A 14,453-nucleotide genomic window follows, 5' to 3' on the forward strand; every position below is an offset into this window, starting at 1 on the left:
GTTTATTGGCCCACAGAGAGTTTATCAGGAGTCAAATGCACTCCACGTAATCGAAGCCAATTTGTAATAAACATCTTAGTGATGCGTGGGATTTAGATTTAACTGAAATGCACCCCAGTGATGTCGTGGAAAGTAAATCGAATGGATTTCACAACTCTGAATTGATCAAACACTCGAGATGTCACTGATGACCCGCAATAACCAAGAGCTCGTTAGGAAATCAAAAATGAAAATTGTATTTGCACCTAGAATATCACAATTTACAGAAGTGTTTTGTGAAAATTCCAAGAATGAGTTTAGAATACATAACACGCCTTTTGATGTCAGCTGTTTGGACTCAGATTAGGTCTGAACAAGCGGACATTGGCAGGAGTCAGAGTGGTGTCGAGCAGAACAGTTGAACAACCAGAAACAGCTGCACAGGTGGGAAGTCCAAAACCACAATGGGAAAGAAAGACAGGCTGAACAAAGCCAGAGACTGGTCAGGATCAGTTGATGAGCAGAACTCCAGGGAGTGCATACATACAGTGAGGGCGTAAAAGCAAACAGGTGTGTAACTGAGCAGGAGAGCAGGGTAAACAGTGAAACTCAAAACAGGTGTGGAGAAGAGATGCAAAAGGAAAAACTAAGAGGAGCACTCGCAAAGACAAAACGCAGTGGTGTAGTCTACGTTGAACGCAGGTATACGGCGTATACCCACCTCTTTTTTTGGGGGATTTCCGTATACCTACCTAAAATGCTCCGTATACCCACTTGAAATTCGTTTTTCAATATTTAGAATAGCACAGCCACGTTTCATCAACTACCACTTCTCATGGAAGCCTTGTTATAATTTAACAATACAACGACAACACTTCAGAATAGCATTCATTTGGAAATTGCGGTCGTCAGTCAATTTCCCAGGGATTCACTATCAGTTGTTTGACAATAACGTCCCATAGAAACTCTTCTTCTTTGTATTAGTTGAAAGCGGTGATTCTCTAACGCACAACAGCGCCCCCTATAGGAGTGGAAGGTGGAAAACTAAAATGGATGTGTGTGTATATATATATATATATTTTTTATGCATATTACATATATAAACGAATGTAATACACATGTATATATATTTATTACAATTAATTAATTCTGACAGCCCTTGTGTACACATATATATATATATATATATATATATATATATATATATATATATATATATATATATATATATATATAAAAAACCTGTCTCAAGATGTGATGGTGTTCTGCTGCTTTAAAACAATCACTCTGTTAGGTCTCGCTCTGAGGGATGAGGACAAAGATTAAGTGCCACAGGGAGTCCCATTGCCACTGAGATACACAGCACACAGTCCACACAATCAAAGTGAGTTTGATGTCCCTCATCCTGTCCCTCATGCATACAAGGGGCAGGTAAGTGCAAAGCTGACCCCACAAACATGTTTGTCCCTTAACACGTTAAGACTTTAAATTATAAATGTGCTGTTACCAGAATGGCAATGACCAAGTCGTAGTGCATTATTAAAAGCCCTGTGTTATGTCATAGTATTGTAGTACTATGGTACTTAACTTTTCAATGACTATTACAGCGCGCCACTGGAGGTACGGCGTGCATTAAGGGGCTACTATTGGTCCCGAGGGGTCCCGAGTCCTGACCCCTAGTTTGGTACCACGGGCCTATGACTGGCCAACTATTAAGTATACCCACCTCAAAAAGGTAGACTACACCACTGACAAAACGCTTACCAATATAAGACGGGGAGAAAGCATACAGCTAACTGGAAATGGAGAAAATAAAATGAAAAACAATAGATGATTTGAAAAACCAAAACCAAAAGAGAAGATCATCACAAAGCTGGTCAGGTTAGCCAACTCTTACTGTAAACCTTCACCTTCGTAATGTTGCCAAAGTTAGGAACAACTCCTATGATGCACCTTTCTCCTCACCCTGCTCTCTTTACTCTCCATGTATTTATGACATTATTGTTTTTCATTAAGTTGTGATTCTCTTTCTCTGCAGACATCCCTGGGCTGGTGTTTTGGGGTTTCTCATCCCCTCTTTCCTGTCCTCTCAAACCTCAGCAAGTTGAAGCAGATGGGCAACCGCCCTGAGTCTGATTCTGCCAGAGGTTTCTTCCTGTTAAAAGGGAGATTTTTTCACCTCACGCACACTCAGGATGGAGGATTGGATCGAAGAGAAGTTTTGATGCAATCTGTTTGTTTCCTTCGTTGGGCCTCTTCTTTTTTTAATTGAATTTGTATGAATTGGACTAATTTAGCATTTAATCAATTAATGAATTAATTAGAATTTGTTAAGATTGTATTACAATTAATTGGATTGTAATTGGCTTGAACTGGACTGTATCTTTGTGCCTTGAGATAACATTTGTTGTGATTTAGTGCTAAATTAAACTGAATTGAATGGTTTCAGTTGAAGAATTAATGGCAGCAGACAGAAGACAAACGTAGAGTGTCTACTATTTTCATGTCGACATTTTTTTTTTTGAGAGGAAAAGATGAAACGCTTGCAAAAAAAACTTAAATCCGGAGACACATTTGTCAGGAGTGAATCTCAGCTTCTTCGTTTTCATATTAAAAGATTCTGAATATATCAAGCATCTGAATAATTCTGTGGAAAGAAGATAATTTTCAAACATGCCATAGGGAATTGGATGTGTTTATCTGACCATGGCGGGCCAACTGTATGAATAGACTTTGTCTCTATATAGAAAAATTGGGCCTCGGAAGAAGAAAAAGGCCCCAATCTGTCTATCATTCTTCAATACAACATCACAAAGAGTCGAGGGATTGCTTTGGAAGTGAGGATGTGCACAGTTACTTAACATTCCTGCACGGAGCCTTTTTCACCTTCATTTTCCCCATTCCTACCAGTCTTCATCCTATTTTGCACTTCTCTTTATTTCTTTCCTGCCTCTTTCCATCTTTAACATTCTCTCACTAACTCTAACAAGACTGTAGCCACCAGAGACAACTGTCTGGAAGCAACCACTTGTCTCCACTTACTCTGCCACTGCTACGCCAGTTAGCCATGATCTAACTACCCAGTCACACTCCCTGTGGGATGAGCTTGCCCCATGCTAAGCTAATTAGCTCTGGCATCTGATACAATTGGGTGGATATAATTATAATTGAAGTCGAACTGAGGTTGGCAAACATATGGAAAAAGGGTACAATTAGATTAACTAGAGATAAAACAATATGGCAGCCCATTAGCTTGTGAAATGACATGGCAGCAATCAGAGCCAAGTTACCATTTGGAGCTAATTTGAAACAGTCTTTTGAAAAGTGCAAAAAAATTGTATAAATAAAATCGGACACAAATCAGACACCTTTCCTCTGGCAGGTTTGATGTGTAGCGTCCCCAGAGGGCAGCAGTACAGGCATTGTTGCTGCATTTTCAATTCGGATGAAAAAGCCATTGACCTAACTTCAGACAAAACCGGAGGAGAATGTTATTGCCTAAATACTACCAGGAAGTTACAAAGTTTTTTCTGAAAGTGTTGCTGTGTTTATGTGTAACAAAGCCAACGAGGAACAAATGGCAAACATTAGGTAACGGGTCTAAAAAGAAATGATTTCAGCCCAAACCATGATCATCTTCTAACCCAACCCAAGTGTTGTTATTGTCTAAACCCAACTAGGAAATGACAAATGTTTCAGTAAAGGGAAAACAACAGTTGTCATATGTTGGCACTACACATATGCTCCCCAACCACCCCCACTTCCCTACTCAGTGGGAGAATCACTTTCATCTCCGGTAACATCTGGGATATCATGTCATATCTGGGAAGATGCCGCTTAATTCATTGTTTGCCGGCTCAGACCAGAAACAGTTGGAGAGTCGTGCCAATTTCATCTGTGCCAGGTCATAATGCTAAATGCAAGAAGAGTAAAAAAGCAGAATAGCCAGGTATTAAGAGATCTCAGACATTACATCAGGGTAAGAAAAGCTTTAGTACAGTATAGTGTAGTATATTATATTCTAGTATAGTATTGGTGTACCGCTTAACTGCAATCTTACACAAGTTATTATAGTTGTCAGGATCTGGGTTTTTAGGGATGTTTTTTGTACTTAGTTATTGGTTCTATTTTTATTCAGTGCTCTTAGTGTTTTCTGTATTAGATCAGTCTTTGTTTCATCTTAGTTATATTTCTCTTAGTATTTAGTTATGTTTAATTACTCCTTGTGTGTTCTTTGTGTTAGATTATTTCCCCATTATTATTTTGGTATGTTTTCCCTTTGCTTTTGATTAATTTTCCTAAGTTAGTGTGCGCCCCCTGTGTTTTGCCATCTCTCTTTCTCTCTCCTCAGTTTGTCTCCTGCCATCGGCCCTTTTCACTCACCTGCGTCCTCTTCAGTAATCAACCTCCCCAGTATATATGTCTTTCTAGTTTCAGCACCCCTTGCCGGATCCTCGTCTTATTTCCTCGTCTTATTCGTCTCACTTCCGTCTATCTACCCCGTCAAGCTGTCCTGTCCTAAGTTCCATGGTTTTCCTCGTCAGTCCTTGTCCCGCAAGTATTTCAGTCTGGTTTGGTTATTTTCTTAGTTTTATGTTTAATTTAGTTTTTTCAGTGTTCCAGCTTTGCTGCGCTTTTTGTTTATATTTAAAATAAATCCTTAACTTCACTTCTGGCTCTTGTCCGTGTCTGCACCTGGGTCTTCCCTTACCAAACCATGACAAGAGTACTACAGTAGCATGGTGATGCTACAGTTTAGGCATTCTGTTGTAGGCAATGAGCTCTACCAAAGATAGCTTCACTTTTATGAACTGTCACCGAAGAATAAACCTGTAACTGAGGTTAACCGCTTGTAGAGAAATTACAGGTGAAAAAGGAACACAGTGGTTAGCTATAGACAGGTTAAAAGCAACGTGACTAATGTAGCGAGAGCAGATGTGTACCTGTTGAGTAGGGAACATATAAGGGGATGGACAGACAGGAAGTATATGTGTGTATAATGCAGGTTGTCAATAAAGAGAACTGCAGACCAACAGATGTCTCCCGGCTGGAACTATATACCGACTGCCTAAACGCGGCATATTACAACTAACAGGGAAAGTGAGGAGAATGACCTCTGATAAGTCAACATAGCATTATTGTGTGACACTGTCCCTGTGCATTAAGACCACTGCATGTACAATTATTTCCATTATTTGCCCTTTTATACAGCCTTGGTTTTCCACCACTCTGTCAACTCAGGCATGGTATGTGTGGCAGTAGGGTGTGATTTTTTTTTTTTTCCTTTTCATGTGAGACTCCACTTCGAAAGCCAAAAAACTGCATACAGCAAATATGCGCCCGATGCTTCTGCATGTCTCAGCCTCCACATTGCAGGCGCTGTGTGGAAGTAGCAGAAATACACACAGCATGCACAATGAGGAGGCCCTGACACACGTTTCACTGCTGATACTACAGGCTAATCAGTAACTTGATGAACCAACTAATTCAGCTGACCTAGTCGACCCTGAGACAAAAGGAGCAGTCTTAAGCCTCATTTTCACACAGCTATGCTCTACGTCTGTAATAATCAGAATATATCATTTAGTGCTCGACATGGGGAAATGTACTTCAGGACAAATTAATCGAAACTGACCGGATGCATGGCAGTGAGGCTTGTGCATTCACTCTCATAGGAACAAATTGACTATTGTAATGAGTTACAGTGTCAGTTACAAGAAGCAGAGATATTATAATGTAGGGAATCGCAGGATTCAACCCCTGGTTATATTCATGGATGATATTCACTTTTGTCTTTCTCTGATTATTTCCCATTTACATAAAACCAAGATCACAGCATATAAAAAAAATGTTGCAGTGCAACGTGGCAGCTAGGAAAATGACTTACTTGCGTGTTAATTGGTTAACGTGCCTAAATGGTCCAGATTTGTATCATTCCAGGCTTGTTCTGCTGGCGCTAAAAGAAATTGAAGACTAAATGAAAGTAAATGATCAGGGTTTACTGGGAATTGGGCTGCATTGAAACACAGTATATCTGAACAGAGAGAGTAGCATAAAGGAAAATGGGTATAAAAGGCTTGCAAAAATCCTACTGCATTTGTATTGTGTTTCACCCACGCCGAGCATTAAAGACTTCGGAGCATTAAACCTTTTATTTGCAAGTTCATATTGAAGCCAGTGAATTTGTGAGATGATGATACTGTAGATGAGTAGAGAGACACATTTTTAAGCTTTTGGTGGAGCTTTGGCAGCTACTTCGATACGGAGGAGTGTGTGGATGCAGGAACACAGCTAGAAGTGGAAGGGTTGAGATGTTAATGGCTACACAAAAAAACAGATTTATTCCAAAATCTCAGGACGTTAATGCATCACTTTCAATTACATCTGACAGCTTCTACCGAGACTCATGGCACAAATACTACTGTTTAACCTACTGTCTTTGTACAAACAGCACTGTGAAGGTAAGGATACCTAAGGCGTTACAAGAAAAACAGTTGTGGGACAATAAGATAATTTGTATCACCATCTTAACCAAAGCAGCTCTACTCCATGGTGTTGGCAGGCTTCTATTTGCATGCATGCACTGAACTATGAACTATAATCACTATTATTATTGATATAAACCCAGCTGCCAAGGTGTAGAAGCATGTCTACACCCTGGCAGCTGGGTTTATATCAATAATAATAGTAATAATAAAATATGAGCCCAGTATCACCAGACAATATGGAGTAGATATGTTGATCTGCCTCTCCAAAATGTGGATGTGTTAGAATTTTAGATGAGAAACTGGCAAATGGCAACATATCCCTAGTGCGCTTTTTTATGTGGGTAGCTTCCATATGACGTGATAGGAACCTCAACCTGTAGGAAAATAGTTGGCCCCCTAAGCCGTGTGTAACTTTCTAACCGTAAACGTGTATTTTCTAACATCTAATCCTAACAATTTGCAACTAATCCCAAAGTAGAAAACTGAGGAATGAAAAGCGACAACAAAATAGAAAACTGAAAAGACAGTGGAAAAAGTTGCATCAGATGGGTATTTACATTAAATTCCACAAACTGATCCTTCCATCCAATACCCTATGTCACCAGATTAATGTCTATTATCATGTAGCGATATATTGAATGGGAATGTTGTGATTTAGCTTGCAAGACATCGAACATGTATGTTGATACATGTGGGAACTAAGTTGCATCTCTGTAGTGTTCCATTTTTTAACCTCAACTATGACATTGTGCAGTGTGGGTTGTGCATCAACGTAGCTGTTGCATGATATGGTTGAAAATGGGCAGAAGTAGTGTTGGGCCCAATCCCAATTCACCCCTTGGCCCTACCCCTTACCCCTTCCCCTCCGTTTTGCACGTTCACGTGAAGGGGTAGTGTAGTCCCAATGCTCTTCCAAAGCCCTTCCCCTTAGCCCTACCCCTCCGTTGTAGCCCTTGAAACGGAGGGCTTCGGCCAGGCAGACTCCGTTTGAAGGGGTATGATATATTTCCCAGAGTACAACGCGACTACCGGGAGATCGCGAGTCTTTTTAAAAATGGCAGAGGCAAGAGCACCACACAAATGTAAGTTCTTCTATTTTTTTTTTTGCCATAATTTAACTGTTTTAATCGTTTTAGGTTGTGATAACTGGTGTATTGTGTGAGTTTAACATGGTGGCAATGTGTAGTTGTTTTCTGCTATAAACGCACATGGGAAAAGTCGCTATTTACATGGAGTAATCGGTCAATGCATGTGAAGGTGCTGCGAAAGAGTTGTCGTTTTTTAAATTGTAACACGAGTATTTACAAGCAATGTAGTTGGTTAACCATAGATAAGTTCCTTTTGAGTGACATGAGCGTCATTTCGCTACCTAATATCACAAGTATTCATTTACGTGACTGATTCACAGGGACTCAAGCACAAACAAACAGCCTGATCAGGTTTAGCGCCGAAAACGAAGATCTGTTTCTAAAGTCATCCCCATCCAAAAAAAGAAGTAGGAAGTCCAATCCCATAATGGATTACCTGATACAGGAGAGCCTGAAGGAGCAGAAGCGCCACGAGCAGAAAACGGAGCGCTTTTTAGCTCTGTTTGAGCGCATGATAGACAAACTTTACGGTGAGTTGATGCGCCATGCACCTATTGTACACACAGCCAACACTACCGCATTCTGAAACACCTTTTTTAAATTTTTTACAATGGATGAAAGTGCATGCTATAATGTCATGTCGTGTCTTGTTCCCCCAGAACATCACTGAGCCCATGCAGCACCTCCGATGCGCCAAGCACCTTCGCTGTTCCTGCTCCGCTCATCTCGTTCTTGATGATTGCACTGTTGCCCGTTTATATTCATACTGTTTATATTCATACTGTTTATTGTCCATATTTGCACCACACACTTTACAGCAGACACTTTAAGCTGTTATTTCTGAAAATAAGCTGCCTTACCAGTCTGTAATGTGAGCCTAATAAAAGAAATCACGGACAAAACGTTTTTTAACATGATTATCACATCAACATCATATTAACGACTGGAACGGATATTGGTATGAAGAGATTTATTATACAAGGGATAACAAAAAAATTGGGGTACATGTTGTGGTCCAATCGGCAATAATTTGTAGGATGACCTGTCTGCTGGAAAGAAAAACATGGAAAGATCAGACTTTCATCCTCCCATACCAACACATTGATAACACACACAATGCAGTGCATTTATTTATGTCATCAAATCTGAACCAGTTACAAAGAAAACCTCTTCAAAAACGCATTGTTTATCCCAAACGGAACGAGACGAGTAACAAAGGCTAAACGTTAGCTTATGCTTTCAGCTAGGTTAGCCAGGTAGGATACTACTCCAGTCAATAAATCAGCAAATCTCACGAGACATGCAAATTGTTTCTATATTACACGATATCGCAAATGTACGGTTAGAAGCACTTTCATATACACACACAAATTCATTATCATATGCACACGCCGGCTCTGGAAGCTACCAGCTGCTCACACACGCGTTATTTATATTACGCAAATAATTGTACATACCGTAACAAGATCCAGCAATGCTCCCAGATGTCGAAGACGCCTTCGCCTGATGGCACTCCGTCGATTCGACGCAGATATTTCTAAAAATATCCGAATAGCCCAGGACAGCGCGAACACCACAGCACCGGTCATGTTTGTTTACTTCTGGCTAAAGCTGTCGCTTTTGGTTCCGTAACAACTGACGGCGCGGACTTATTACGTTCGTGAGTGTGAAGTGCTGTCCCAATTCGGTATGTTTTCAGCCCTCCGCCTACCCCTACGTTCGAAGGGGCGAGGGGTAGGCGAAGGGGTAGGAAAATAGAATTGGGATTGGGCCTTGGTAGAGAGTAGAGACTTTGCATTTTAAAAATTCTAATTATCTTATTGAGGATACATTTGAAAGTTGGCCATTTCCAAAATAAACATTTCAGATATTCTGTCATTTGTATCATTACTTGTACTGTTTTACTTGCTTGAAACGTTTAAAAAAAAAAAAAAAAAAAAAAACACACAAACAAAGCTTTGAAGCCATGATACCTTCATGGGGGTATCATTCTGTGGCGCTCTTAGCCTCCACCGATGGCCATGTTTTCAATGTAGACGAAGAGCTGTGCAATTCGTATCCCTTCGTATCACTGCGTGCTGCCAACAGCCGCGCCTGTTTCACGGTGTTTACTGCTCGGAAGAAGGGGACTGCTCGATCTACACCGTGAAACAGGTGCGGCTATCGGCAGGCGGCAGCACGCAGTGATATGAAGGGAGAGAAAATAGCGCCAAGCGATTGTGAGGTCTGACTTTTACCTTGGCAACGATTTTGTGATGCAAATGTATTTCATGTTTTTGGTGTTTCGTCAACACCAAAACGAGGCCGGAACTCGGCTCACAGGACGCAGTAGGGGATAAGAAAATGTTATGATAAGAAAAGAGGCGAACTATCCCTTTAATAACTTTGTCTAGATTCTACAGAAGAAGAGCTTTACATGCGATTCTCATTCACCAATTCAGTTTTTATATGCATTCTATTTGTACAGCTTGCAGTGCTTTTTCTCCACAATCACATACAGTTGAACATGTTAGGCCCAATGTGTTCAGTGTCTTTCATGGGAACAGTACGACTTGAGGCCATGCTGGGGATTGAACCACTGACCTTCCGGTTTGGAAGGTCACTCACACGAGCCAAGGCTGTTCCCACTGGTGTCCATATCTTGGCACAATGAATTTACAAACAATCCAAATTCCCCAAAAATTGGCACGTTGTGGAAAATGTAAACAAAAGCAAAATCTTATAAAACAACATTTTTCACGTAAAACAGAACATAGAAAACATATTGCATGTTGAAAGTCACCTTTTTGTGTGTTGGTACAAAACTGCGATGGCATCATTTTGATGAGCTTATGCAATGCTATGTAGTTTTTGAGTTCGTAGAGTTACATTATTTTGTCAACAAGATTTGTATTGTATTGGGTATTGTATTGTATCTATGAAGGGAGCTGCATAAAGTCTTCTCCAGCACAAAGATTATCAATGGGGTTGAGGTCTGCACTCTGTGGTAGCCAATCACTGTGTTAATATAACGTCTTAGATCCCTGAACCCCCCTATCATTGTTTCAGCCCACTGAATTCTGGCCTTGCTATCTTGGAAAATGCCCATGCCAGTCAATGAAGAAAAGAAAAATCAATCAATGAAAGAAACCTGATCGACTTCGAATCTAATCTTTTGATTAGATATCGAACTTGAGCCAATCTTTTTGGTTGAAAACATTCCTGAACCTGGCCTGGAATAACTGAAGCAACTACAGATCATAATGATGGACCCACAGGCTCTTACAGTAGGTCCCAGATATGATGGATGCAGCACTTCATCTGCTGCTCCTCTCAACTTTATAATCCATAGTGAATTAAAGCCTTTCATTTTGTTTCAACCAACTTCACTGATGTGTGATTTTTTTTTTTTAAAGGCTTCACAGCTGTTTCGCCCTAGTGTGTTGCGTTATGCAGAGATTCACAATGCCATGAAATTTATAATCAAACATTGCTCAGCTGTTGAATTGATCCATTTTGATTTCACCAAATACTTATGCGATCCCTGTTCTAACCCCAATAATTTCTTAGCTTCTGAAACAGAGTAACATCTTAAACAACCATGTCTTCTGACGTGGTTGTTGAAGAATGCTGTGCTGTGCTTCCCACAGCATTAGTCAGGATTAAATAACTTGTTGTCAGGTGAAACACACTGATCACTGCAATACTTTTCGAATGGGAGGCTCTTGCCAACTTGCTTAGTTAAATCCAGGAGGTGACTCTTTTTGGCCAGGCAATATAGATTGCAAATTGCTGTTATGTCATTCAGACTAGGACTGGGCGATTAATCGAGTTTTACGATTTCTCGAGATGTTTTATGAAATCGAGAAAGATTTTGACATATCGAATTTCTCGAGTTAATGCTGTAGAACCTAAATGAACAAGATTTCGCCACTCTGATTTTCCTTCTGTGCTGTGGAGCTGTCCGCTCCCAGTGTGCGCCACAGATTCAACACCGGCTGCCACATATGGCGTTTCGTTATTATTATTTTTTTAACGCTATTTTAAAAAAAATACTCGTATTCGTTAAGCTGCATGCATTTCCTTTCCCTGCTCTGCCTCCGTCTCTCTGTCCCTCGCGTCTCTTGCGATAACACACACACACAGCCCCTCCCCTCCGTGCTTCCCTGGAAGCTTGCTAGCTCAGCGTCGCGTTAGATTAGCTCTATAGCTCTGGCTCAACCGAAAGACGGCTGGAGAAATTCACGAAAGGTTGGTATCACGTGCATCTTTATAAAATCACACATTAAAATATCCTATAAAAATATTTTATATTTTGAATACAATGTTGTCCCGTCCCGTCCCGTCCCATAGCAAACACGCGATTACGCCTTCTTTATAAAGTTAACTAGTCGCAAGTTTGTCGTAAAAAAAAAAAAAAAAATGTAGTTGGGTTGTCGAGGTTAAAACACGAGCAGCTGTGAATCACATAAAGTAGTTTTTTAACACTCTTACACTGAATGTTTGCTGCTTCAATCCACCACACATTGCCTTCACATCTGTGGGAAACACTGCGCTCCACTATATAACTGTCTACCCTCAGATTTTATGTTTATAATTACAATAAGGCAATATATTTCTTCCTTGGTTTGATAATGTTAAAAATGGTGCACAAGCACTTTGTTACTGGTACCTACCTCTAGGCACTTGGCTGCCTACCTGTTTGCACTTCAATAAAAAAAAAACTTTGCTGAATTTGGTGCGATTTTTTTTTTTTTTTTTTTTATATATTATTTTTTCCTGCATAGATATCGAGATATATATCGTATATCGAGATACAGCAAACACTAATCGAGATTATTGTTTTTCTCAAAATCGCCCAGCCCTAATTCAGACCTATGGATATTTGAACAAAGGCATCAGTCAAACGGTTAGTGTAAGTGGATTATGCTGACGGAGCAGTGTTGTAGGTGTATCTGTCACTGCTGCACTTAATTATGCAACAGCGGCAACTTCGGTAAGAGGAAACTGTGTCTTCAATACAAAACAGCCATGTCAGTCTTCATTTTTTGAATTCATTCTTCTTTCAAACCTCTCTTGCGGGAAACTGTGAGATTAAAACTAAAGTCATTCACCTTCAATGGTCAAAGTTGACTGAACACCCTGCATTAACTTTGATTACTGCGTCAAAGTGTCTTTGTGTTTAGATGGATATAGGCTAATTTGTCTGATGAAATTCAAAGGTTATTTCCACGTCGTCCTTAAGATGCTTCCCTTAACAAAAACGTTACACTACTCTTTTTTTTAATATCCTTTTACTCCCTTTATAATTTTCTCTTTTAAGTTTGGCTAGTGTGTAGAAAGATTTATCGATGTAATATGTGTGTGTGATGTTTTATATTTTTAAATGGGTCTCATGAGTGTATATACTCCACTGCAAGTGTAACGTGAGAGCCAGAATGTCTTAGAGTGCATATGCATATCTATACTAACTGTTCCACTCCCAGATGATTGAGCTCCAAATCTTAACCCCATGGTTGATGCCGGCCACCTGTCAGAGGAAGCTCATTTTCATACTAATTATATCTTTATTTGAACAAATACCGTGGAAAGTGTTTTTGAGTTTGAGTGTTCCCCCCACTCGCGAACAAGACCTAGAGTTTCCTAAACTGTGAGAACTTTAAGTATCTCCGAGTCATTTGGGGACCTGTTAAGATTTCATTTTGAGGTAGCAGCTCATTCCCAATCTCGGGTGGATATCAATTTCAACAACACAGCTTCATCAAATCTTCATGATTTTCTGTTGGCTCCGACACATCAGTCGTCCAAGACAGTAGGACAACAGGAAAACACCAGGATAAATTCACTCTGTGGTCTGAACTTCAATTTATGCAAATTAATAGCGAGACACTCACAAACTTGATTTCTTTCTACAGCTGCAAGTTGATCAAATACCTTGTGATAGGGTGTTTAATTCTATAGGCCTTGTCAAACATAGCATGGCCATACACACCCTACCGCCACCATAGCATATATCCAGGGATATCTGAACACATACTAAATATGGGATTACTTCTAGACTTTTAACTCGACTCCTCTGCCAAGCCACAACATAAGCCAGCAAACATCCAGGGCTTATAGAATCTAGTGTTCATTAAAGCCCACTGAGTAAATAGTTACTCAGTGAAAAAAAAATCTTTCACACATACACACACCCCCAGTCATTCAAGATATGTTTTTATCTTGGCAGGAGTCTGCCTGTCCTCCCAGGCCCTTTAAAGAACCTTCAAGTAGATTTATTGCACCTCTGATTTTGGCATTCCAGATGGGCTGGTCCTCCTCTGATGTGAGTCAGCAGGCCTGGACGTTTTTGTCATCTCCTTGATGCCTGCATCTGTGGAGACAAATTCAAACAAAGTGATACCGGTATTTGGTTCAAGAGTGAAGACATACTGAAAGGGGTTCTAGAAGCTACATGCCTTCTGGACTTTTCTGACAACCCGATTTAAAAAGCTGTCTGATAGGAACTGTGTGTAGGTGGTTTGTTCTTTTTCTTTTGCCTGTGTGTGTGTGTGTGTGTGTGCGTGAGTGGGTGGAGATGGTGAAATGGAGAGTTCTTCGGCTATTTTGTAGGGCTGACCAACGTTTGGTTGTGTGTGTCCTCTGGTGTGCGAAAAGATAAAACACTTGAATTGTAGTCAAGAGTTTTCCTTTTTTATTGTGCATTTTCATAAATCACAAATTGATGTGGTTACTCCTGTCGAATATCAAACATGTCTTTAACAAACAGATATGATCAGCTGTTCGATCACGAGGCTGTACAAATATTTTGCTGAGCAATTAATTACCAACATCAATTAAAATTAAAGTTGCAAGCAGACTTGAGCGGGACCGAGCCTGTCGGGCCAGGCGCTGGACACCGTTGTCGTGCAGCTCTGCC

The 14,453-nt window shown here is 40.2% G+C and overlaps 1 protein-coding gene across 1 annotated transcript in view; it reads right to left on the reverse strand.

Annotated features, from left to right (window-relative positions):
• Positions 1 to 14,453, reverse strand: part of htr2cl1 (5-hydroxytryptamine (serotonin) receptor 2C, G protein-coupled-like 1) — a 186,687-nt gene that overhangs the window by 126,557 nt on the left and 45,677 nt on the right. Inside the window, exon 2 of the mRNA XM_075451399.1 lies at positions 13,819 to 13,907. The gene's annotated coding sequence lies outside the window, so the exon portion shown is untranslated. The remainder of the gene's footprint in view (positions 1 to 13,818; positions 13,908 to 14,453) is intronic.

Source organism: Odontesthes bonariensis, chromosome 19, assembly GCF_027942865.1.
Source record: "Odontesthes bonariensis isolate fOdoBon6 chromosome 19, fOdoBon6.hap1, whole genome shotgun sequence".
NCBI lineage: Eukaryota > Metazoa > Chordata > Actinopteri > Atheriniformes > Atherinopsidae > Odontesthes > Odontesthes bonariensis.